The 27,518-nt window shown below is 46.9% G+C and overlaps 1 pseudogene; it reads left to right on the forward strand.

Moving 5' to 3' along the window:
• Positions 1 to 25,614: 25,614 nt before the first annotated feature.
• On the forward strand, positions 25,615 to 26,382 carry LOC147983029 (uncharacterized; annotated as a pseudogene).
• The last annotated feature ends 1,136 nt before the right edge of the window (positions 26,383 to 27,518 follow it).

Raw genomic sequence — 27,518 nt, forward strand, 5'->3', positions numbered from 1 at the left:
CGGCGTCGTCAGATCCGTGGCTGGTCTGTGGGGACTTCAACGAGGCGATGTGGCAACATGAACATTTTTCTCGGTCGCAACGTTCTGAAAATCAAATGCTGCTTTTCCGTGATTGTTTGGAGATATGCGAGCTCATGGACTTGGGCTTCTCAGGTACCACGTTCACATATGATAACGGGCAGATGGGTGATCGGAATGTGCGGGTAAGGCTAGACAGGGCTTGCGCTGACGAGGCGTTGCGAGACTTGTTCCCGTTTGCGCAAGTCAAACACCTTGCTACCTCCTGCTCAGATCATGTCCCGCTGATGATATGGCTTGCACATGAGGAGCCAATGCGTACAAAAATCAGCCCGAGATATGAGATAATGTGGGAGCGGCACCCTGGGCTAGGAGATGTGATTGCTGAAACTTGGCGTAAGAGTAAACCGCACGGACACCTTGGTGCGGTGCGGGATGCTATGAAAGAGATGATGCATAAGCTACGGGCCTGGAGCAAGGAGAAGTTTGGCCATGTGATTACGGAGATTGAAAAGCTTCGGTCTGAGTTGGCGGACATGCAACTTCATGGCGCAGCTAGAGACGCCATACGTCAAAACATGTACAAGCTGGATGAGCTTTTGTATCGGGAGGAGATGCTCTGGCTGCAGCGTTCACGAATCACGTGGCTTAAGGAGGGGGAGAGAAATACCTCTTACCTTCATCGGCGGGCAGTATGGCGGGCACGCCGGAACCACATCCAGCGCCTACGACGAGCCGACGAGACGTGGTGCTCGGTCCCCTCCGATATGGAGTTGCTGGCTACGTCGTACTTCAAGGAAGTGTTTACTAAGGACCCGACCCTGGCTCCAGAGTCAGTCCTTGAGAATATATTGCCCAGAGTATCTCAACAGATGAATGACATGTTATGTGCACCTTTTTCTGAGGAGGAGGTGGCCAATGCGCTTTTCCAGATAGGTCCACTGAAGGCACCAGGCACAGACGGATTCCCGGCTCGATTCTATCAACGCAATTGGGCGGTCTTGAAAGTTGATATCATGGTCGCGGTGTTGGAGTTCTTCAAATCAGGAATCATGCCCGAGGGTGTGAATGATACTGCTATTGTGCTGATTCCAAAAGTGCCTTTCCCTAAAGAACTTAAGGATTTTCGGCCAATAAGTTTGTGCAATGTGATTTAAAAAATTGTGTCCAAGTGTTTGGTAAATCGCCTTCGCCCTCTCTTGGTAGACCTCATCTCCGAGAACCAAAGTGCCTTCATTCCAGGGAGGCTGATTTCCGATAATTCTATCATAGCCTTTGAATGCATTCATCATATCCAGTCCATTAAGCATAATAGTCCTGCGGCATGTGCTTACAAGCTTGACCTGTCAAAGGCTTATGACCGTGTGGTTTGGGATTTTCTCGAGAAGGCTCTAGTTAAGTGGGGGTTTTTTCTGGCATCTGGATAAGCTGGATTATGGCATGCGTTAAATCGGTAAAATATTCGGTGAAGCTCAACGGAAAATTACTTGAGGTGTTCTCCCCTTCACGGGGCCTGCGACAAGGTGATCCATTGTCTCCTTTTCTTTTCCTATTTGTCGCTGATGCTCTGTCTGCTCTTATCTCCAAGTCTATCGCGGATGGTGACTTGCGAGGTGTGAGTATTTGTCGGGGTGCACCAGTCATATCCCACTTGCTTTTTGCGGACGACACAATGTTGCTCTTTGAGGCGTCTGGCCAGCAAGCTAGCATTGTCAAAAGTTTGTTGAACACATATACTGCAGCAACGGGTCAACTTATCAACCCAGAGAAGTGTTCCATCCTGTTTTCAGACAATTGTGATGCGGCGGTGGCGGATGAGGTTAAGGGCCTTTTGGATATAACTCAGCAGGTGTTTGAGCCAAAATACTTGGGGCTTCCGGTTCCTGAGGGGAGAATGCATAAAGGAAGGTTTGAAACGCTACAGGAGCGCTTGCGAAAGCGATTAATAGATTGGAGCGAACAGTATATGTCTGTGGGCAATAAGGAAATCCTCATCAAAGCGGTGGCGCAGGCCATTCCTACGTATGTTATGAGCGTCTTCAAATTGCCTGCCTCTGTTTGTGATGAGTTAACACGGATGATGCGACAGTACTGGTGGGGGGTGGAGAAGGGAAAAAGGAAGATGGCATGGCTAAGTTGGGAAAAAAATGATGCTTCCCAAGGCTATGGGAGGCATGGGTTTTCGCGATATGAGAGCTTTTAACCAGGCCCTCCTCGCAAAGCAGGCTTGGCGTCTGCTGGACTGTCCACAAAGCTTATGTGCAAGACTTCTCAGAGCTAAATATTTCCCCCACGGAAATCTCCTAGATACGGTGTTCCCTGCCACTTCTTCTGCGGTATGGAAGGGAATTGTCCATGGTCTTGAGCTTGTGAAGAAATGTATCATTTGGCGTGTGGGGGATGGTTCGTTAATCAAAACATGAAGAGATGCTTGGATTCCACGCGGCCACAATCTGCGTCCGGTTATGCCGAAAGGTAATTTCCGTCTCCATTGGGTAGCAAATTTTATTGATGAGCACGGTGCTTGGAAGGAGCAACTCCTGCGGGAACACTTTTGGGATCTGGATGTTCGTGAGATTTTAAAAATACGCACCTCACCGAGAAACGGGCAAGACTTCCTAGCTTGGTTTCCAGAAAGGAACGGACAGTTCACGGTCCGGAGTGCTTACCGTTTGGCCACGCTAGGCAAGGCCCAGGAGATGGTGGGAGCATCCAGCGCCCACCCATCCGGACAGCGGCCTGTTTGGAGATGTATTTGGAACGCTAGAGTGCCACTTAAGATGAAAATCTTAGCCTGGAAGGTAGTCTCCGGGGCTCTGGCTACCAATGCATGCAAGAAATATCGTCACGTATCAAAGAGAGATTCTTGTTCATTATGTGCGAAGGAAGAGGATACTAGTTTCCATGCGCTCGTTGTTGGGTTTCATAGTAATTTCAAAAAATTTCCTACGCACACGCAAGATCATGGTGAGGCATAGCAACGACAGGGGAGAGTGTGATCTACGTACCCTTGTAGATCGACAACGGAAGCGTTTGGTTGATGTAGTCGTACGTCTCCACGACCCGACCGATCAAGCACCGAAACTACGGCACCTTCGAGTTCTAGCACACGTTCAGCTCAATGACGATCCCCGGACTCCGATCCAGCAAAGTGTCGGGGAAGAGTTCCGTCAGCACGATGGCGTGGTGACGATCTTGATGCACTACCGTCGCAGGGCTTCGCCTAAGCACCACTACAATATTATCGAGGACTATGGTGGAAGGGGGCACCGCACACGGCTAAGAATATGATCACGTGGATCAACTTGTGTGTCAAGGGGTGCCCTCTGCCCCCATATATAAAGGATCAAGGGGAGGAGGCCGGCCGGCCCTCTATGGCGCGCCAAGGAGGAGTCCTCCTAGTAGGAGTAGGACTCCTACTAGGAGGGGGAAAGAAGTGGGGAGGGAGAGGGAAAGGGGGGCGCCGCCCCCCCTCTCCTAGTCCAATTCGGACCAGGGGGGAGGAGGCGCGCGGCCCACCTTTGGCTGCCCCTCTCTCTCTCCACTAAGGCCCATATGGCCCATTACTTCTCCCGGGGGGGGGGGGGGGGGTTCCGGTAACCCTCCGGCTCTCCGGTTTTCTCCGAAATCACCCGGAACACTTCCGGTGTCCGAATATAGCCGTCCAATATATCAATCTTTATGTCTCGACCATTTCGAGACTCCTCGTCATGTCCGTGATCACATACGGGACTCCGAACTAACTTCGGTACATCAAAACTCATAAACTCATAATATAACTTTCATCGAAACCTTAAGCGTGCGGACCCTACGGGTTCGAGAACAATGTAGACATGACTGAGACTCGTCTGCGGTCAATAACCAATAGCGGAACCTGGATGCTCATATTGGCTCCTACATATTCTACGAAGATCTTTATCGGTCAGACCGCATAACAACATACGTTGTTCCCTTTGTCATCGGTATGTTACTTGCCCGAGATTCGATCGTCGGTATCCCATACCTAGTTCAATCTCTTTACCGGCAAGTCTCTTTACTCGTTTCGTAATACATCATCTCACAACTAACTCATTAGTTGCAATGCTTGCAAGGCTTATGTGATGTGTATTACCGAGAGGGCCCAGAGATACCTCTCCGACAATCGGAGTGACAAATCCTAATCTCGAAATACGCCAACCCAACATGTACCTTTGGAGACACCTGTAGAGCTCCTTTATAATCACCCAGTTACGTTGTGACGTTTGGTAGCACACAAAGTGTTCCTCCGGCAAACGGGAGTTGCATAATCTCATAGTCATAGGAACATGTATAAGTCATGAAGAAAGCAATAGCAACATACTAAACGATCGGGTGCTAAGCTAACGGAATGGGTCAAGTCAATCACATCATTCTCCTAATGATGTGATCCCATTAATCAAATAAAAACTCTTTGTCCATGGTTAGGAAACATAACCATCTTTGATCAACGAGCTAGTCAAGTAGAGGCATACTAGTGACACTCTATTTGTCTATGTATTCACACATGTATTATGTTTCCGGTTAATACAATTCTAGCACGAATAATAAACATTTATCATGATATAAGGAAATAAATAATAACTTTATTATTGCCTCTAGGGCATATTTCCTTCACTCGTTGCATGTGATTATGCTCGAGAGGTTTGGGCACAAATGAGGGCGGTATGGAAATTACCCCGTCAGGAAGAGCTGCTAGACACGGAGAAAGATTGGTTGCTAAATGTCCTTGCAAATTGTGATGATTTCATGAAGGACTGTGTGATCATGTTGCTTTGGCGTCTATGGTCGCTCCGGAACGATTTAACGCACGGGACGGAGGTGCCACCAGTTCCGTCTACGGTGTTGTATTTACAGAGCTACATGCAATCGCTGGACCTTGCCAGGAGGTTCTCAACGGACGAGATCATCAAGGGCAAAATGCCTATGGTGCAGGAGGAACGAGTGGTCGCGAAGGCGGCGTCGCAGCCCCTTCCATGGCCGTCACCTCCGCCGGGCCAAGTTTCTTTGTCAGTCAACGGGTCCTTCTCTCAGGCGGATGGGTCAGCTGCAGCGGGTATGATACTACGGAGGCATGATGGGAGTGTTATCTTTGCTGCTTATCGATACATCTTCAATTGCAACGAGGCACTCGAGGAGGAACTACATGCGCTAATGCAAGGCATGGCGATAGCGATCCAGCATTGTGAGCAAACTATCATCGTCCAATCTGACTCCTCGACGGCCCTCTCCGCCTTATCTCGAAATACGCCAACCCAACATGTACCTTTGGAGACACCTGTAGAGCTCCTTTATAATCACCCAGTTACGTTGTGACGTTTGGTAGCACACAAAGTGTTCCTCCGGCAAACGGGAGTTGCATAATCTCATAGTCATAGGAACATGTATAAGTCATGAAGAAAGCAATAGCAACATACTAAACGATCGGGTGCTAAGCTAACGGAATGGGTCAAGTCAATCACATCATTCTCCTAATGATGTGATCCCGTTAATCAAATAACAACTCTTTGTCCATGGTTAGGAAACATAACCATCTTTGATCAACGAGCTAGTCAAGTAGAGGCATACTAGTGACACTCTGTTTGTTTATGTATTCACACATGTATTATGTTTCCGGTTAATACAATTCTAGCATGAATAATAAACATTTATCATGATATAAGGAAATAAATAATAACTTTATTATTGCCTCTAGGGCATATTTCCTTCAGTCTCCCACTTGCACTAGAGTCAATAATCTAGTTCACATCGCCATGTGATTCAACACTAAGAGTTCACATCACCATGTGATTAACATCCATAGTTCACATCGTCATGTGACCTATACCCAAAGGGTTTACTAGAGTCAATAATCTAGTTCACATCATTTATGTGATTAACACCCAAAGAGTACTAAGGTGTGATCATGTTTTGCTTGTGAGATAATTTTAGTCAACGGGTCTGTCACATACAGATCCGTAAGTATTTTACGAATTCTATGTCTACAATGCTCTGCACGGAGCTACTCTAGCTAATTGCTCCCACTTTCAATATGTATCTAGATCGAGACTTAGAGTCATCCAGATCTGTGTCAAAACTTGCATCGATGTAACTTTTTACGACGAACCTTTTGTCACCTCCATAATCGAGAAATATTTCCTTGTTCCACTAAGGATAATTTGGACCAATGTCCAGTGATCTACTCTTAGATCACTATTGTACTCCCTTGCTTAACACAGTGTAGGGTATACAATAGATCTGGTACACATCATGGCATACTCTATAGAACCTATGGCTGAGGCATAGGGAATGACTTTCATTCTCTTTCTATCTTCTGCCGTGGTCGGGCTTTGAGTCTTACTCAATTTCATACCTTGTAACACAGACAAGAACTCTTTCTTTGACTGTTCCATTTTTGAACTACTTCAAAATATTGTCAAGGTATGTACTCATTGAAAAAACTTATCAAGCGTCTTGATCTATCTCTATAGATTTTGATGCTTAATATGTAAGCAGCTTCACCGAGGTCTTTCTTTGAAAAACTTCTTTAAAAACACTCCTTTATGCTTTGCAGAATAATTCTACATTATTTCCGATCAACAATATGTCATTCACATATACTTATCAGAAATGCTGTAGTGCTCCCACTCACTTTGTTGTAAATACAGGCTTCACCGCAAGTCTGTATAAAACTATATGTTTTGATCATACTATCAAAGCGTTTATTCCAACTCCGAGAGGCTTGCACCAGTCCATAAATGGATCGTTGGAGCTTGCACACTTTGTTAGCTCCTTTTGGATCGACAAAACCTTCCGGCTGCATCATATACAACTCTTCTTCCAGAAATCCATTCAGGAATGCAGTTTTGACATCCATTTGCTAGATTTCATAAAATGCGGCAATTGCTAACATGATTCGGACAGACTTAAGCATCGCTACGGGTGAGAAGGTCTCATCGTAGTCAATCCCTTGAACTTGCCGAAAACCTTTTGCGACAAGTCGAGCTTTGTAGATAGTAAGACTACTATCAGCGTGCGTCTTCCTCTTGAAGATCCATTTATTTTCTATGGCTTGCCTATCATCGGGCAAATCCATCAAAGTCCATACTTTGTTCTCATACATGGATCATATCTCAGATTTCATGGCCTCAAGCCATTTCGCGGAATCTGGGCTCATCATCGCTTCCTCATAGTTCGTAGGCTCGTCATGGTCAAGTAACATGACCTCCAGAACTGGATTACCGTACCACTCTGGTGCGGATCTCACTCTGGTTTACCTACGAGGTTCGGTAGTAACTTGATCTGAAGTTACATGATCATCATCATTAGCTTCCTCACTAATCGGTCTAGTAGTCACAGGAACAGATTTCTGTGATGAACTACTTTCCAATAAGGGAGTAGGTACAGTTACCTCATCAAGTTCTACTATCCTCCCACTCACTTCTTTCGAGAGAAACTCCTTCTCTGGAAAGGATCCATTCTCAGCAACGAATATCTTGCCTTCGGATCTGTGATAGAAGGTGTACCCAACATTTTCTTTTGGGTATCCTATGAAGACGCACTTCTCCGATTTGAGTTTGAGCTTATTAGGATGAAACTTTTTCATATAAGCATCGCAACCCCAAACTTTAAGAAACGACAACTTTGGTTTCTTGCCAAACCATAGTTCATACGGTGTCGTCTCAACAGATTTAGATGGTGCCCTTTTAACGTGAATGCAGCTGTCTCTAATGCATAACCCCAAAACGATAGTGGTAGATCGGTAAGAGACATCATAGATCGCACCATATCTAATAAAGTACGGTTATGACGTTCGGACACACCATTACATTGTGGTGTTCCAGGTGGCGTGAGTAGTGAAACTATTTCACATTGTTTTTAACTGAAGGCCAAACTCGTAACTCAAATACTCTTCTCTACGATCAGATCGTAGAAACTTTATTTTCTTGTTACGATGATTTTTCACTTCACTCTGAAATTCTTTGAACTTTTCAAATGTTTCAGACTTATGTTTCATCAAGTAGATATACTCATATCTGCTCAAATCATCTGTGAAGATCAGAAAATAATGATACTTGTCGCGAGCCTCAATATTCATCGGATCACATACATCAGTATGCATTATTTCCAATAAGTCAGTTGCTCGCTCCATTGTTCCGGAGAACGGAGTCTTAGTCATCTTGCCCATAAGGCATGGTTCGCAAGCATCAAGTGATTCATAATCAAGTGATTCCAAAATCCCATCAGCATGGAGTTTCTTCATGCGCTTTACACCAATATGACCTAAACGGTAGTGCCACAAATAAGTTGCACTATCATTATTAACTTTGCATCTTTTGGTTTCAATATTATGATTATGTGTATCACTACGATCGAGATCCAACGAACTTTTCATTGGGTGTGTAACCATATAAGGTTTTATTCATGTAAACAGAACAACAATTTATTCTCTTACTTAAATGAATAACCGTATTACAATAAACATGATCAAATCATATTCATGCTCAACGCAAACACCAAATAACACTTATTCAGGTTCAACACTAATCCCGAAAGTATAGGGAGTGTGCGATGATGATCATATCAATCTTGGAACAACTTCCAACACACATCGTCACTTCACCCTTAACTAGTCTCTGTTTATTCTGCAACTCCCGTTTCGAGTTACTAATCTTAGCAACTGAACTAGTATCAAATACTGAGGGGTTGCTATAAACACTAGTAAAGTTGTTGGGGAACGTAGCAATAATTCAAAATTTTCCTACGTGTCACCAAGATCAATCTATGGAGTCATCTAGCAACGAGGGAGGAGTGGATCTACATACCCTTGTAGATCGCGCGCGGAAGCGTTCAAGAGAACGGGGTTGATGGAGTCGTACTCGCCGTGATCCAAATCACCGATGATCCTAGCGCCGAACGGACGGCACCTCCGCGTTCAACACACGTACGGAGCAGCGACGTCTCCTCCTTCTTGATCCAGCAAGGGGAAGGAGAGGTTGATGGAGATCCAGCAGCACGACGGCGTGGTGGTGGAAGCAGCGGGATTCCAACAGGGCTTCGCCAAGCGCTGCGGGAGGAGGGAGATGTGTCATGGGAGGGAGAGGGAGGCGCCAGGGCTCAGGGTGGTGCTGCCCTCCCTTCCCCCCACTATATATAGGGCCAAGGGAGAGGGGGGGGGGGCGCAGCCTTGGCCCTTCCTCCAAGGAAGGGTGCGGCCAGGGAGGAGTCCCTCCTCCGCAAGGCACCTCGGAGGTGCCTTCCCCCTTTAGGACTCTTCCTTTTCCTCTTCTCTTGGCGCATGGGCCTCTTGGGGCTGGTGCCCTTGGCCCATATAGGCCAAGGCGCACCCCCTACAGCCCATGTGGCCCCCCGGGGCAGGTGGCCCCACCCGGTGGACCCCCGGGACCCTTTCGGTGGTCCTGGTACAATACCGGTGACCCCGAAACTTGTCCCGATGGCCGAAATAGCACTTCCTATATATAATTCTTTACCTCCGGACCATTCCGGAACTCCTCGTGACGTCCGGGATCTCATCCGGGACTCCGAAAAACTTTCGGGTTACCGCATACTAATATCTCTATAACCCTAGCGTCACCGAACCTTAAGTGTGTAGACCCTACGGGTTCGGGAGACATGCAGACATGACCGAGACGACTCTCCGGTCAATAACCAACAGCGGGATCTGGATACCCATGTTGGCTCCCACATGTTCCACGATGATCTCATCGGATGAACCACGATGTCAAGGACTTAATCAATCCCGTATACAATTCCCTTTGTCTAGCGGTACGATACTTGCCCGAGATTCGATCGTCGGTATCCCGATACCTTTTTCAATCTCGTTACCGGCAAGTCTCTTTACTCGTTTCTTAACACATCATCCCGTGATCAACTCCTTGATCACATTGTGCACATTATGATGATGTCCTACCGAGTGGGCCCAGAGATACCTCTCCGTTTACACGGAGTGACAAATCCCAGTCTCGATTCGTGCCAACCCAACAGACACTTTCAGAGATACCTGTAGTGTACCTTTATAGCCACCCAGTTACGTTGTGACATTTGGCACACCCAAAGCACTCCTACGGTATCCGGGAATTGCACAATCTCATGGTCTAAGGAAATGATACTTGACATTAGAAAAGCTTTAGCATATGAACTACATGATCTTGTGCTAGGCTTAGGCTTAGGATTGGGTCTTGTCCATCACATCATTCTCCTAATGATGTGATCCCGTTATCAACGACATCCAATGTCCATGGTCAGGAAACCGTAACCATCTATTGATCAACGAGCTAGTCAACTAGAGGCTTACTAGGGACATGGTGTTGTCTATGTATCCACACATGTATCTGAGTTTCCTATCAATACAATTCTAGCATGGATAATATACGATTATCATGAACAAGGAAATATAATAATAATAACTAATTTATTATTGCCTCTAGGGCATATTTCCAACAGTCTCCCACTTGCACTAGAGTCAATAATCCAGTTCACATCGATATGTGATTAACACTCAAGGTCACATCCCCATGTGACTAACACCCAAAGAGTTTACTAGAGTCAATAATCTAGTTCACATTACCATGTGATTAACACTCGATGAGTTCTGGGTTTGATCATGTTATGCTTGTGAGAGATGTTATAGTCAACGGGTCTGAATCTTTCAGATCCGTATGTACTTCGCAAATTTCTATGTCATCTTGTAGATGCAACTACTACGCTACATTTGGAGCTATTCCAAATAACTGTTCTACTATACGAATCCAGTTTACTACTCAGAATAATCTGGATTAGTGTCAAAGTTTGCATCGGCGTAACCCTTTATGACGAACTCTTTTACCACCTCCATAATCGAGAAAATTCCTTAGTCCACTAGTTACGAAGGATAACTTTGACCGCTGTCTTGTGATCCATTCTTGGATCACTCTTGTACCCCTTGACTGACTCATGGCAAGGCACATTTCAGGTGCGGTACATAGCATGGCATACCGTATAGAGCCTATGACAAAGGCATAGGGGACGACCTTCGTCCTTCCTCTTTCTTCTGCCGTGGTCGAGCTTTAAGTCTTAACTTCATACCTTACAACTCAGGCAAGAACTCCTTCTTTAACTGGTCCATCTTGAACACCTTCAAGATCATGTCAAGGTATGTGCTCATTTGAAAGTACCATTAAGCGTTTTGATCTATCCTTATAGATCTTGATGCTCAATGTTCAAGTAGCTTAATCCAGGTTTTCCATTGAAAAACACTTTTCAAATAACTCTGCATGCTTTCCAGAAATTCTACATCATTTCCGATCAACAATATGTTAACAACATATACTCATCGGAAATTCTATAGTGCTCCCACTCACTTCTTTGGAAATACAAGTTTCTCATAAACTTTGTATACACCCAAAACTTTGATCATCTTATCAAAGCATACATTCCAACTCCGAGATGCTTACTCCAGTCCTTAGAAGGATTGCTGGAGCTTTGCATACTTATTAGCATCTTTCAGGATTAACAAAACCTTCCGGTTGTATCACATACAACCTTTCCTCAAGAAAATCGTCGAGGAAACAATGTTTTGACATCCTATCTGCAAGATTTCATAAATAATGCAGTAATCGCTAATATAATTCCAACAGACTCTTAGCATCGCTACGAGTGAGAAAGTCTCATCGCAGTCAACTCCTTGAACTTGTCGGAAAACAATCTTAACGACAAGTCGAGCTTTCTTAATGGTGATACCTACCATCATTGTCCGTCTTCCTTTTAAAATCCATATGTACTCAATAGCATTACGACCATCGAGCCGTTCTGCCAAAGTCTACACTTTGTTTTCATACATGGATCCTCTCTCGGATTTTATGGCCTCGAGCCATTTATCGGAATCCAGGCCCACCATCGCTTTTCCATAGCTCGTAGGTTCATTGTTGTCTAGCAACATGACTTCCAAGACAGGATTACGTACCACTCTGAAGTAGTACGCATCCTTGTCATCCCACGAGGTTTGGTAGTGACTTGATCTGAAGTTTCATGATCACTATCATAAGCTTCCACTTCAATTGGTGTAGGTGCCACAGGAACAACTTCCTGTGCCCTGCCACACACTAGTTGAAGAGACGGTTCAATAACCTCATCAAGTCTCCACCATTCTCCCACTCAATTCTTTCGAGAGAAACATTTTCCTCGAGAAAGGACCCGATTCTAGAAACAATCCCTTATTGCTTTTGGATCTGAGACAGGAGGTATACCCAACTGTTTTGGGTGTCCTATGAAGATGCATTTATCCGCTTTGGGTTCGAGCTTATCAGCCTGAAACTTTTTCACATAAGCATCGCAGCCCCAAACTTTTAAGAAATGACAGCTTAGGTTTCTCTAAACCATAGTTCATACGGTGTCATCTCATCGGAATTACGTGGTGCCCTATTTAAAGTGAATGTGGTTGTCTCTAATGCCTAACCCATAAACTATCGTGGTAATTCGATAAGAGACATCATGGTTTGCATCATATCCAATAGGGTGCAGTTATGATGTTCGGACACACCATCACACTATGGTGTTCCAGGCTGTATTAGTTGTGAAACAATTTCCACAATGTCTTAATGCTGTGCCAAACTCGTAATTCAGATATTCATCTCTATGATCATATCATAGATCTTTTATCCTCTTGTCACGACGATCTTTCAACTTCACCCTGAAATTACTTGAACCTTTCAATAATTCAGACTCGTGATTCATCAAGTAAATATACTCAACATCTACTCAAATCATATTTGAAGTAAGAACATAACGATATCCACTACACACCTCAGCACTCATTGGACTGCACACATCAAAATGTATTACTTCCAACAAGTTAGTTCCATTTTACTGAAAACAAGGCTTTCAGTCATCTTGCCCATGTGGTATGATTTGCATGTCTCAAGTGATTCAAAATCAAGTGAGTCCAAACGGTCCATTTGCATGGAGTTTCTTCATGCATATACACCAATAGACATGGTTCGCATGTCTCAAACCTTTCAAAAATGAGTGAGTCCAAAGATCCATCAACATGGAGCCTCTTCATGCATTTTATACCGATATGACTTAAGTGGCAGTGCCACAAGTAGGTGGTACTATCATTACTATCTTATATCTTTTGGCATGAACATGTGTATCACTACGATCGAGATTCAGTAAACCATTCATTTTAGGTGCAAGACCATTGAAGGTATTATTCAAATAAACAGAGTAACCGTTATTCTCCTTAAATGAATAACCGTATTGCGATAGACATAATCCAATCATGTCTATGCTCAACGCAAACACCAATCTCGATGGTAGAGGGAGCGTGCGATGCTTGATCATATCAACATTGGAAACACTTCCAACACATATCGTCAGCTCACCTTTAGCTAGTCTCCGTTTATTCCGTAGCTTTTATTTCGAGTTACTAACACTTAGCAACCGAACCGGTATCTAATACCCTGGTGCTACTAGGAGTACTAGTAAAGTACACATCAACACAATGTATATCCAATATACTTCTATCGACCTTGCCAGCCTTCTCATCTACCAAGTATCTAGGGTAATTCTGCTCCAGTGGTTGTTCCCCTTATTACAGAAGCACTTAGTCTCGGGTTTGGGTTCAACCTTGGGTTTCTTCACTAGAGTAGCAGCTGAATTGCCGTTTCATGAAGTATCCCTTCGTGCCCTTGCCCTTCTTGAAACTAGTGGTTTCACCAACCATCAACAATTGATGCTCCTTCTTGATCTCTACTTTTGTGGTGTCAAACATCGCGAATATCTCAAGGATCATCATATATGTCCCTGATATATTACAGTTCATCACGAAGCTCAAGCAGCTTGGTGGTAATGACTTCGGAGAACCATCACTATTTCATCTGGAAGATCAACTCCCACTCGATTCCAGCGATTGTTGTACTCAGACAATCTGAGCACAATCTCAACAATTGAGCTTTTCTCCCTTAGTTTGCAGGCTAAGAAAATCGTCGGAGGTCTTATACCTCTTGACGTGGGCACGAGCCTGAAATCCCAATTTCAGCCCTCGAAACATCTCATATGTTTCGCGATGTTTCAAAACGTCTTCGGTGCCTCAACTCTAAGCCGTTTAATTGAACTATCACGTAGTTATCAAAATGTGTATGTCAGATGTTCGCAACATCCATAGACAACGTTCGAGGTTCAGCACACTGAGCGGTGCATTAAGGACATAAGACTTCTATGAAGCAATGAGGACAATCCTCAGTTTACGGACCTAGTCCGCATAATTGCTACTATCAACTTTCAACTAAATTTTCTCTAGGAACATATCTAAACAGTAGAACTGAAGCGCGCGCTACGACATAATTTGCGAAGACCTTTTGACTATGTTTAGGATAATTAAGTTCATCTTATGAACTCCCACTCAGATAGACATCCCTCTAGTAATCTAAGTGATTACATGATCCGAGTCAACTAGGCCGTGTCCGGTCATCACGTGAGACGGACTAGTCAACATCGGTGAACATCTTCATGTTGATCGTATCTACCATACGACTCATGCTCGAACTTTCGGTCTCTTGTGTTCCGAGGCCATGTCTGTACATGCTAGGCTCGTCAAGTCAACCTAAGTGTTTTGCGTGTGTAAATCTGTCTTACACCCGTTGTATGTGAACGTTAGAATCTATCACACCCAATCATCACGTGGTGCTTCGAAACAACAAACTGTCGCAACGGTGCACAGTTAGGGGGAACACTTTCTTGAAATTATTATGAGGTATCATCTAATTTACTACCGTCGTTCTAAGTAAACAAGATGCATAAACATGATAAACATCACATGCAATCAAATAGTGACATGATATGGCCATCATCACTTTGCTCCTCTTAATCTCCATCTTCGGGGCTCCATGATCATCATCGTCACCGGCATGACACCATGATCTCCATCATCATGATCTCTATCATCGTGTCTTCATGAAGTTGTCTCGTCAACTATTACTTCTACTACTACAGCTAACGGTTAGCAATAAAGTAAAGTAATTACATGACGTTTATGTTGACACGCAGGTCATAAATAAATTAAGACAACTCCTATGGCTCCTGCCGGTTGTCATACTCATCGACATGCAAGTCGTGATTCCTATTACAGGAACATGATCAATCTCATACATCACATATATCATTCATCACATCCTTTTGGCCATATCACATCACATAGCATACCCTGCAAAAACAAGTTAGACGTCCTCTAATTGTTGTTTGCATGTTTTACGTGGCTGCTATGGGTTTCTAGCAAGAACGTTTCTTACCTACGCAAGAACCACAACGTGATATGCCAATTGCTATTTACCCTTCATAAGGACCCTTTTCATCGAATCCGATCCGACTAAAGTGGGAGAGACAGACACCCGCCAGCCACCTTATGCAACTAGTGCATGTTAGTCGGTGGAACCGGTCTCACGTAAGAGTATGTGTAAGGTCGGTCCGGGCCGCTTCATCCCACAATGCCACCGAATCAAGATTGGACTAGTAACGGTAAGCATATTGAACAAAATCAACGCCCACAACTACTTTGTGTTCTACTCGTGCATAGAAACTACACATAGACCTAGCTCATGATGCCACTGTTGGGGAACGTAGCAATAATTCAAAGTTTTCCTACGTGTCACCAAGATCAATCTATGGAGTCATCTAGCAACGAGGGAGGAGTGGATCTACATACCCTTGTAGATCGCGCGTGGAAGCGTTCAAGAGAACGGGGTTGATGGAGTCGTACTCGTCGTGATCCAAATCATCGATGATCCTAGCGCCGAACGGACGGCACCTCCGCGTTCAACACACGTACGGAGCAGCGACGTCTCCTCCTTCTTGATCCAGCAAGGGGGAAGGAGAGGTTGATGGAGATCCAGCAGCACGACGGCATGGTGGTGGAAGCAGCGGGATTCCAACAGGGCTTCGCCAAGCGCCGCGGGAGGAGGGAGATGTGTCATGGGAGGGAGAGGGAGGCGCCAGGGCTCAGGGTGCTGCTGCCCTCCCTTCCCCCCACTATATATAGGGCCAAGGGAGAGGGGGGGGGGTGCAGCCTTGGCCCTTCCTCCAAGGAAGGGTGCGGCCAGGGAGGAGTCCCTCCTCCCCAAGGCACCTCGGAGGTGCCTTCCCCCTTTAGGACTCTTCCTTTTCCTCTTCTCTTGGCGCATGGGCCTCTTGGGGCTGGTGCCCTTGGCCCATATAGGCCAAGGCGCACCCCCTACAGCCCATGTGGCCCCCCGGGGCAGGTGGCCCCACCCGGTGGACCCCCGGGACCCTTCCGGTGGTCCCGGTACAATACCGGTGACCCCGAAACTTGTCCCGATGGCCGAAATAGCACTTCCTATATATCATTCTTTACCTCCGGACCATTCCGGAACTCCTCGTGACATCCGGGATCTCATCCGGGACTCCGAACAACTTTCAGGTTACCGCATACTAATATCTCTATAACCCTAGCGTCACCGAACCTTAAGTGTGTAGACCCTACGGGTTCGGGAGACATGCGGACTTGACCGAGATGCCTCTCCGGTCAATAACCAACAGCGGGATCTGGATACCCATGTTGGCTCCCACATGTTCCACGATGATCTCATCGGATGAACCACGATGTCAAGGACTTAATCAATCCCGTATACAATTCCCTTTGTCTAGTGGTACGATACTTGCCCGAGATTCGATCGTCGGTATCCCGATACCTTGTTCAATCTCGTTACCGGCAAGTCTCTTTACTTGTTTCGTAACACATCATCCTGTGATCAACTCCTTGATCACATTGTGCACATTATGATGATGTCCTACCGAGTGGGCCCAGAGATACCTCTCCGTTTACACGGAGTGACAAATCCCAGTCTCGATTCGTGCCAACCCAACAGACACTTTCGGAGATACCTGTAGTGTACCTTTATAGCCACCCAGTTACGTTGTGACGTTTGGCACACCCAAAGCACTCCTACGGTATCCGGGAGTTGCACAATCTCATGGTCTAAGGAAATGATACTTGACATTAGAAAAGCTTTAGCATATGAACTACATGATCTTGTGCTAGGCTTAGGATTGGGTCTTGTCCATCACATCATTCTCCTAATGATGTGATCCCGTTATCAACGACATCCAATGTCCATGGTCAGGAAACCGTAACCATCTATTGATCAACGAGCTAGTCAACTAGAGGCTTACTAGGGACATGGTGTTGTCTATGTATCCACACATGTATCTGAGTTTCCTATCAATACAATTCTAGCATGGATAATAAACGATTATCATGAACAAGGAAATATAATAATAATAACTAATTTATTATTGCCTCTAGGGCATATTTCCAACAAAAGTACACATCAATAACATGTATATCAAATATACTTATGTTCACTTTGCCATCCTTCTTTATCTGCCAATCACTTGGGGTAGTTCCGCTTCCAGTGACCAGTCCCTTTGCAGTAGAAACACTTAGTTTCAGGCTTAGGACCAGACTTGGGCTTCTTCACTTGAGCAGCAACTTGCTTGCTGTTCTTCTTGAAGTTCCCCTTCTTCCCTCTGCCCTTTTCTTGAAACTAGTGGTCTTGTCTACCATCAACACTTGATGTTTTTCTCGATTTCTACCTTCGTTAATTTCCGCATTACGAAGAGCTTGGGAATCGTTTCCGTTATCCCTTGCATATCATAGTTCATCACGAAGTTCTACTAGCTTGGTGATGGTGACTAGAGAATTCTGTCAATCACTATCTTATCTGCAAGATTAACTCCCACTTGATTCAAGCGATTGTAGTACTCAGACAGTCTGAGCACATGCTCACTAGCTGAGCGATTCTCCTCCATCTTTTAGCTATAGAACTTGTTGGAGACTTCATATCTCTCAACTCGGGTATTTGCTTGAAATATTAACTTCAACTCCTGGAACATCTCATATGCTCCATGACGTTCAAAACATTTTTGAAGTCCCGATTCTAAGCCATTAAGCATGGTGCACTAAACTATCAAGTAGTCATCATATTGAGCTAGCCAAACGTTCATATTGTCTGCATCTGCTCCTGCAATAGGTCCATCACCTAGCGGTGCATCAAGGACATAATTCTTCTGTGCAGCAATGAGGATAAACCTCAGATCACGGATCCAATCCGCATCATTGCTACTAACATCTTTCAACACAATTTTCTCTAGGAACATATCAAAATAAACATAGGGAAGCAACAACGCAAGCTATTGATCTACAACATAATTTGCAAAATACTACCAGGACTAAGTTCATGATAAATTTAAGTTCAATTAATCATATTACTTAAGAACTCCCACTTAGATAGACATCCCTCTAATCCTCTAAGTGATTACGTGATCCAAATCGACTAAACCATGTCCGATCATCACGTGAGATGGAGTAGTTTCATTGGTGAACATTGCTATGTTGATCATATCTGCAATATGATTCACGCTCGACCTTTCGGTCTCCGTGTTCCGAGGCCATATCTGTATATGCTTGGCTCGTCAAGTATAACCTGAGTATTCTGCGTATGCAACTGTTTTGCACCCGTTGTATTTGAACGTAGAGCCTATCACACCCGATCATCACGTGGTGTCTCAGCACGAAGAACTTTCGCAATGGTGCATATTCAGGGAGAACACTTCTTCATAATTAGTGAGAGATCATCTTATAATGCTACCGTCAATCAAAGCAAGATAAGATGCATAAAAGATAAACATCACATGCAATCAATATAAGTGATATGATATGGCCACCATCATCTTGTGCTTGTGATATCCATCTTCGAAGCACCGTCATGATCACCATCATCACCGGCACGACACCTTGATCTCCATCGTAGCATCGTTGTCGTCTCGCCAATCTTATGCTTCGACGACTATCGCTACCGCTTAGTGATAAAGTAAAGCATTACAGCGCGATTGCATTGCATACAATAAAGCGACAACCATATGGCTCCTGCCAGTTGCCGATAACTCGGTTACAAAACATGATCATCTCATACAATAAAATTTAGCATCATGTCTTGACCATATCACATCACAACATGCCCTGCAAAAACAAGTAAGACATCCTCTACTTTGTTGTTGCAAGTTTTACGTGGCTACTATGGGCTTAAGCAAGAACCAATCTTACCTACGTATCAAAACCACAACGATAGTTTGTCAAGTTGGTGCTGTTTTAACCTTCGCAAGGACCGGGCGTAGCCACACTCGGTTCAACTAAAGTTGGAGAAACTGTCACCCGCTAGCCACCTTTGTGCAAAGCACGTCGGGAGAACCGGTGTCGTGTAAGCGTACGCGTAATGTCGGTCCGGGCCGCTTCGTCAACCAATACCGCCGAACCAAAGTATGACATGCTGGTAAGCAGTATGACTTATATCGCCCACAACTCACTTGTGTTCTACTCGTGCATATAACATCAACACATAAAACCTAGGCTCGGATGCCACTGTTGGGTTTCGTAGTAATTTCAAAAAAATTCCTACGCACACGCAAGATCATGGTGATGCATAGCAACGAGAGGGGAGAGTGTGATCTACGTACCCTTGTAGATCGACAACGGAAGCGTTTGGTTGATGTAGTCGTACGTCTCCACGACCCGACCGATCAAGCACCGAAACTACGGCACCTCCGAGTTCTAGCACACGTTCAGCTCGATGACGATCCCCAGACTCCGATCCAGCAAAGTGTCGGGGAAGAGTTCCGTCAGCACAACGGCGTGGTGACGATCTTGATGCACTACCGTCGCAGGGCTTCGCCTAAGCACCGCTACAATATTACCGAGGACTATGGTGGAAGAGGGCACCGCACACGGCTAAGAATATGATCATGTGGATCAACTTGTGTGTCAAGGGGTGCCCTCTGCCCCCGTATATAAAGGATCAAGGGGAGGAGGCCGGCCGGCCCTCTATGGCGCGCCAAGGAGGAGTCCTCCTCCTAGTAGGAGTAGGACTCCTACTAGGAGGGGGAAAGAAGTGGGGAGGAAGAGGGAAAGGGGGGCGCCACTCCCCCCTCTCCTAGTCCAATTCGGACCAGGGGGGAGGAGGCGCGCGGCCCACCTTTGGCTGCCCCTCTCTCTCTCCACTAAGGCCCATATGGCCCATTACTTCTCCCGGGGGGGTTCCGGTAACCCTCCGGCTCTCCGGTTTTCTCCGAAATCACCCGGAACACTCCCGGTGTCCGAATATAGCCGTCCAATATATCAATCTTTATGTCTCGACCATTTCGAGACTCCTCGTCATGTCCGTGATCACATCCGGGACTCCAAACTAACTTCGGTACATCAAAACTCATAAACTCATAATATAACTTTCATCGAAACCTTAAGCGTGCGGACCCTACGGGTTCGAGAACAATGTAGACATGACCGAGACTCGTCTCCGGTCAATAACCAATAGCGGAACCTGGATGCTCATATTGGCTCCTACATATTCTACGAAGATCTTTATCGGTCAGACCGCATAACAACATACGTTGTTCCCTTTGTCATCGGTATGTTACTTGCCCGAGATTCGATCGTCGGTATCCCATACCTAGTTCAATCTCTTTACTGGCAAGTCTCTTTACTCGTTCCGTAATACATCATTTCACAACTAACTCATTAGTTGCAATGCTTGCAAGGCTTATGTGATGTGTATTACCGAGAGGGCCCAGAGATACCTCTCCGACAATCGGAGTGACAAATCCTAATCTCGAAATACGCCAACCCAACATGTACCTTTGGAGACACCTGTAGAGCTCCTTTATAATCACCCAGTTACGTTGTGACGTTTGGTAGCACACAAAGTGTTCCTTCGGCAAACGGGAGTTGCATAATCTCATAGTCATAGGAACATGTATAAGTCATGAAGAAAGCAATAGCAACATACTAAACGATCGGGTGCTAAGATAAGGGAATGGGTCAAGTCAATCACATCATTCTCCTAATGATGTGATCCCGTTAATCAAATAACAACTCTTTGTCCATGGTTAGGAAACATAACCATCTTTGATCAACGAGCTAGTCAAGTAGAGGCATACTAGTGACACTCTATTTGTCTATGTATTCACACATGTATTATGTTTCCGGTTAATACAATTCTAGCACGAATAATAAACATTTATCATGATATAAGGAAATAAATAATAACTTTATTATTGCCTCTAGGGCATATTTCCTTCACTCGTTGCATGTGATTATGCTCGAGAGGTTTGGGCACAAATGAGGGCGGTATGGAAATTACCCCGTCAGGAAGAGCTGCTAGACACGGAGAAAGATTGGTTGCTAAATGTCCTTGCAAATTGTGATGATTTCATGAAGGACTGTGTGATCATGTTGCTTTGGCGTCTATGGTCGCTCCGGAACGATTTAACGCACAGGACGGAGGTGCCACCGGTTCCGTCTACGGTGTTGTATTTACAGAGCTACATGCAATCGCTGGACCTTGCCAGGAGGTTCTCAATGGACGAGATCATCAAGGGCAAAATGCCTATGGTGCAGGAGGAACGAGTGGTCGCGAAGGCGGCGTCGCAGCCCCTTCCATGGCCGTCACCTCCGCCGGGCCAACTTTCTTTGTCAGTCGACGGGTCCTCTCTCAGGCGGATGGGTCAGCTGCAGCGGGTATGATACTACGGAGGCATGATGGGAGTGTTATCTTTGCTGCTTATCGATACATCTTCAATTGCAACGAGGCACTCGAGGCGGAACTACATGCGCTAATGCAAGGCATGGCGATAGCGATCCAGCATTGTGAGCAAACTATCATCGTCCAATCTGACTCCTCGACGGCCCTCTCCGCCTTATCTGGTAGTAGTTTAACGAGATCTGCCTATGGGCATCTTGTCAATGAGATTCGTCATCTTATGGTAGATAGAGCTTTTATTCCTATGAAAATTAGTCGTGTGCAAAATAGGGTAGCAGATCGTCTGGCTACGTACAGTCGTATGGAACGTACTACTGCTGTATGGCTAGGTCGAGGACCACCGTGTGTGGAGGAACTATTGCCTCTCGATTGTAACTCTATGATTGTGAAATAAAACTCTATTACCATCGCAAAAAAAAAGATATGTTACCATTAGGCTAGTCAAAATTCGATAATCAACCGTGCTACCAAAGAATTCGGGCACTTTGTCTTGCCCAGGCAGGCTGGCCAAAAACAGCTCGGACAGTCGGGCTGAAAGATTTCGAATCTTCCATGGCCGAAACAAAGAAGACAAACTACCTCGCAAAAGTTTGCCATGATGAAAACGGGAATCAAGAAGACATAGATATTACTCATTACTTAGGACTAGATAGGAAGAGAAATCGTCCAAAGATTTCATATGAACGGATAAGAAGTGACCTAGTAGAAACAAAAAGAATGCGAAGGTAGGTGCCCTTGCTTCCTGCTGGAACCCTTGGTCCTTCCATCACCCCGCTAATTAACTCGGGTGAGATGGGCTACGGCGGCTCTGACAAAGATGGACGAGAAGTCGGCGATGAATCCATCCCAAAGAGGGCCGGCTGTGTTGTGCAGCGGCCAGCGAGGGCTAAATTTTGTGTTTTGATCCTTTTCTGAAACCTATTTGAGATTTGATCTTAGTTTAATTTTTTTTTAAGATCTGACCCTTTTGCTATCACGAGGGACCATGACGGTAGGATATAACAGACTATCGCCAAGGTCCCTGACGGTAGAGTTGCATGCCCTACCGCCAAAAACCTCCTAAATATTGAACACAGTGTGTGCTCATGCCTACCGCCAAGTATCTTGGCGGTAGGATTGTGCAGGCTACCGCCAGCCCGGTTGACGGTAGCGATGTTTCCTACAGCCAAAGTTCCTGGCGGTAGGCTGTTAGACCCTATCGTCATGGATTCTGGCAGTAACAAAAAGATCAAATCTTGAATTTTTTTTGAAATAGGATCAAATTCCAAATAGATTTTAAAAAAGATCAAAACACGAAAATTTGCCGCGAGCGAGTCCCACAGCACCGCCCGTGTACGTCCATCCTAGGAAAGATCAACCAACTCAGCGTTCTGTTCGATCTTTTGTTTGTGTTCGCGGAGTTACTAGGTAGGCGTGTGGTGCGGTGCGACACATTATGTGACCTCTACCTCGCTCTCTCGCCTACGTACGTGCATGCATGCATGGTCACCGTCCGTGCCCCTGCTGTTCTTAGAGCATTTACAACTCGGACACTAGCAAATCTATCTTTTATATGTTGCAGATGCCTTCGGGCTGCCGCACATTCATATTCCTCAAATGCAGAGCCTCAAATGAATGGAATCCATACACATCGATCATATGATATAATTGTTTGAATTCAACAGTTTAAAATAAAGCAAAACAAATCATAGTTCAATAATCCGGGCATGCTAAATTGAAATAAATGTCCGAGCTTGACGGATGCCGCGCTTGCTGGCCGGACACCATCCATGCGGCTTGCTCTGAGGCCATCCTTGTCTCCTGCTTCGCCTGCATCCGGACTGCAAGCTCCGCCAGCATCCGGGCGGCATTCTCCGGCTGCATCCTTGCCGCCTGCTCCGCTGCTATCGCAGCCCCCCTCGCCGCCTCGTACTCCTTATGGTCGCTGATTTTCTTCTTCTGCACAATTCACTTCTTTTCATGCTTATCCAAGAGGGTTTCGTCCGCAAACATGATCTTCACATCCTTCGCTTCCAGTACGAGTTGCAACCTCTCCTTCTCAAGCTCAATCTCTCCAAATGTCTTGGCCATCTCGAGCTCTCATTTGATCGTCGCCTCTTACTTCTCCAACTTGATCTTCTCCCTCTCAATTTTCATCTTCTTCTCCACCCTCTACCGGTCCAATCCATTCTCTCCTTTTGCGCATCCAACATGATCTTGTACCTCTCCTATTTCTTGTTCTTCCTTGCCCAAAAAAATGTCCGTCCATATGGAGACATTTTTGTAGCCGCAGCGTCCTTGGAGGCCCTTGCCTTCTCCCACTTTTTCCCATGACTTGTCGGTTATCCTTTGGCACGGTGACTCTTCCATTCTCGACGACAGTATCATCCTCTTCATCGTCCAACCCAATTGATTGGTGGGAGCTTGAGCCCTCATTCCTCTTCTTGTCTGCCTTGAGGTCGGCCACAAGTTGTGTCTGTCGGATGTGGGGTTCCGGCAAACCCTTAAGGTTCGAACACTCGGGTGCGCGCGAAGTCTTTTCCTCCCACCGATCTACGCCCTAGCTCGCTAAAATCTCGCGGACGAACTCGACGAACTCGCAACACAGAAAGACACAAGATTTATACAGGTTCGGGCCACCGTTGTGGTGTAATACCCTACTCCAGTGTGGTGGTGGATTGCCTCTTGTGCTGATGATGAACAATACAAGTGGAAGAACAGCCTCCTGAGGGTGAGGTGTTCTCGTGCTTGGCTAACTTGTGTGTGTGGGGATGATCTTCCGGCTCTCCTTGCCTATGGTGGTGGCTAGTCCTATTTATAGAGGCTCTAGTCCTCTTCCCAAATATTGAGCGGGAAGAGGGAGCCAACAACGGCGGTTAATTTTGAAGGGGGACAGCTAGTACAAGCTATCCTGACAAAGGTGGTCTCCGCCTGCGAAAGGCTCTGGTGGTGACGCTGTCTTGGGCTCCACAATGACCTCCGTCTTGCCGTCCTTTTGGTTTTGGTCTTGTTGCACCGATATGGCAACCTTTGCCTGATGCCTCAGTACTCCTCGCCTGCGCTGGCCTCCTTAGCACCAAAGAGGAAACAAGGACGCTACACGCGCTGGCGCCCGCCTGGTGTCGATCGTCATGGCTCACGTCACAAGAGCCTCGTGAGGTTTGCCTCGCCTTGTTATCTCCGCCCCTCATGATCCTGCCCGACTAGGCCACTCCAGAGGAGGTCTTGTGTCATCCGCCTCGCGAGGCTTGGCCCCTCGCGCGGGTCTTGGATGCCTTGTTGATGAAGATGGGTCGTACGACCCGCTGGCTTAGCCATGCCGCAGACCGCAGGCAGGCAAGTCTGGGGACCCCCGTTCCCAGAACACCGACAGTAGCCCCCGGGCCCAAGGTGCACTCGGGCTTGGCTTCGCGGCGAAGCCAAGGGTGAAGTACGGAGCACCGCGGGCCTCCAAAAGCCTGCGGCCTCGGTTGACGCGTGGCGGTTGATTGGACGTGGGCGTCTCCGCTTTCCCACGCTGCCTCGGCAACTGCACGACTTGACAAAAGGCTGGCGCAGGCAGCACTCGCCTTCATTGCTTCTTCTTCGCCTTGCTCCAGATCCCCTTCCTTGCTCTCCGCCACCGCTATCTCCAGATCCGCCCCAATCTCACCCCGTAGCCGCGATTCATGCCGCCGCGCAAGGCCAAGGCTTCCTCAGTGCCGGCTTGGTATGAAACGGCCCTCGAGGCGCCCTCCATCACGGAGAAGAGTCTCGCCTCCGTGCGCCCGCTGACGGCGGGGAAAGTAATGAGTGGAGGGAGACCGAGCTCCGGCTTGCCTCAGACGTGCCGGAGCCCGAGGAAAGCACCTTCTTCCCCTTCTTCTCGAGCAGTGTCGCCGTCGGGTTGGTTCCTCCCTTCTCTGATTTCTTTTACGAAGTCCTCGACCACTACGGGCTACAGTCGTTGCATCTCCATCCCAACTCTGTCCTCCTCCTGTCCATCTTTGCCTACTACTGTGAGGCAAACCTGGCCGTGATGCCGTCCGTGGCGCTCCTGCGCCATTTCTTCTTCCTCCGTGTCAGCGAGGGTCACGTCTCCGGATGCGCTAACTTCGTCGCATCCGGCAAGGCCAACTCGATCTCGAGCACCGGGAAGAGGGCCGACAACATTTGATCCAAATGGGTCATGATGGACGCCAAGTGCGCCGATCCGTGTCTGGCGCTACCAACGGTGACGCCCTCTCTCCACGGGGGGTGGCCCAGGGCAGAGCTTGCTGATGAGCGCGCATCGTCTGTGTTGGGGCAGATGGTGACCGACCTGAAGCCGGGCAACGCTAGGGCGGCGAAGGTTACATGGGTCATGCTTCTGAGGGAGTTCTTGACACTGCGAGTAGCCCCACTCCAGGCGCGTGCACGCCCCTTGTGGGAGCTTGAAGAAGAGGGAAATAAGACCCGCCTGAGGCCAGGGGCCTTGCCTGACGATGAATTGGCCGCTGTCCTGCGCCTCATAGTTGGGGACAATCAGGAGTACCCACCAAGCGCCTTTGTCCCCATGTTCCAACGCAGGGATCAGGAAGAATTCGTCGCCTCCAGGCCGACCTTTGACGCGCGCGGGTTGGTGCTGCCGGCGCTCCTGGGAGCCCCCGCGGCACCGAAACCGGTGGAGGTGTCTTCTGACGAGCCTCGCGGGGAAGAAGACGAGGACCCGGAGAAGACTCTGGAAGAGGTGGGGGAGACTTCCCCTCTGAGCAAGGCCGAGATCCTCCGTGCCCTTCCTGACGATGCCGAGGCTGACGCTCGCTAAAGGGAGAGTGTCGGTGTCAAAACCGGCAGATCTCGGGTAGGGGGTCCCGAACTGTGCGTCTAAGGCGGATGGTAACAGGAGGCAGGGGACACGATGTTTTACCCAGGTTCGGGCCCTCTTGATGGAGGTAAAACCCTACGTCCTGCTTGATTATTCTTGATAATATGAGTAGTACAAGAGTTGATCTACCACGAGATCGGAGTGGCTAAACCCTAGAAGCTAGCCTATGGTATGATTGTCTGTTGTCCTACGGACTAAAACCCTCCGGTTTATATAGACACCGGAGGAGGCTAGAGTTACACAAGGTCGGTTACAAAGGAGGAGATATACATATCCGTATTGCCTAGCTTGCCTTCCACGCCAAGTAGAGTCCCATCCGGACACGGGACAAAGTCTTCAATCTTGTTTCTTCATAGTCCAACAATCCAGCCAAAGGGTATAGTCCGGCTTTCCGGAGACCCCCTTATCCAGGACTCCCTCAGTAGCCCCTGAACCAGGCTTCATTGACGATGAGTCCGGCGCGCAGTGTTGTCTTCGGCATTGTAAGGCGGGTTCCTCCCCCGAATACACCACGGAAGAATTTGAATACAAGGATAGTGTCCGACCCTGCAAAATAAGTTCCACATACCACCGTAGAGAGAATAATATTACCACAAATCTAACCTGCTGACACGTTTTGGTAGCATGACATCACGCCACGGGCCGGTAATTATTTGAACCGTTTTCCTTTAACCAGCCCCGCACATAACGCGAGGCGGTTCCTTGACACGTCTTGTCAAAGCAGGGATCGTGTTCCCCTTATTACGGGATTCTCATCAATACGGACGTGGGTAACCCAACCGCGCCATCAATTACGGTGCTTGGTGGATAAGCGAGTTTTACCAGGCTAGTGGGGGCGCATAGTTTAGTCCGCCCTTATAAAGGGATAAGATCTCACCTTCTTCTAGCCATGCATTTTTCCTCCTTGTTCATCCATTCTCGCGCACTCGAGCTCCAGCGCCCAAGTCCGCATCCTCCTCCTCAACTCTCTCCAAAACATGTCCGAAGCGGGAGGCAAGTGGATGGCCTCCTCCGTCACGGAGGGGCACATCAAAAAGTTACGCAGAGCCGGATACCTAGCCGCGGATATCGCGCAC

This window comes from Triticum urartu, chromosome 2A (genome assembly GCF_056163025.1).
Source record: "Triticum urartu cultivar PI428250 chromosome 2A, HENAU_Tu73, whole genome shotgun sequence".
Classification (NCBI taxonomy): domain Eukaryota; kingdom Viridiplantae; phylum Streptophyta; class Magnoliopsida; order Poales; family Poaceae; genus Triticum; species Triticum urartu.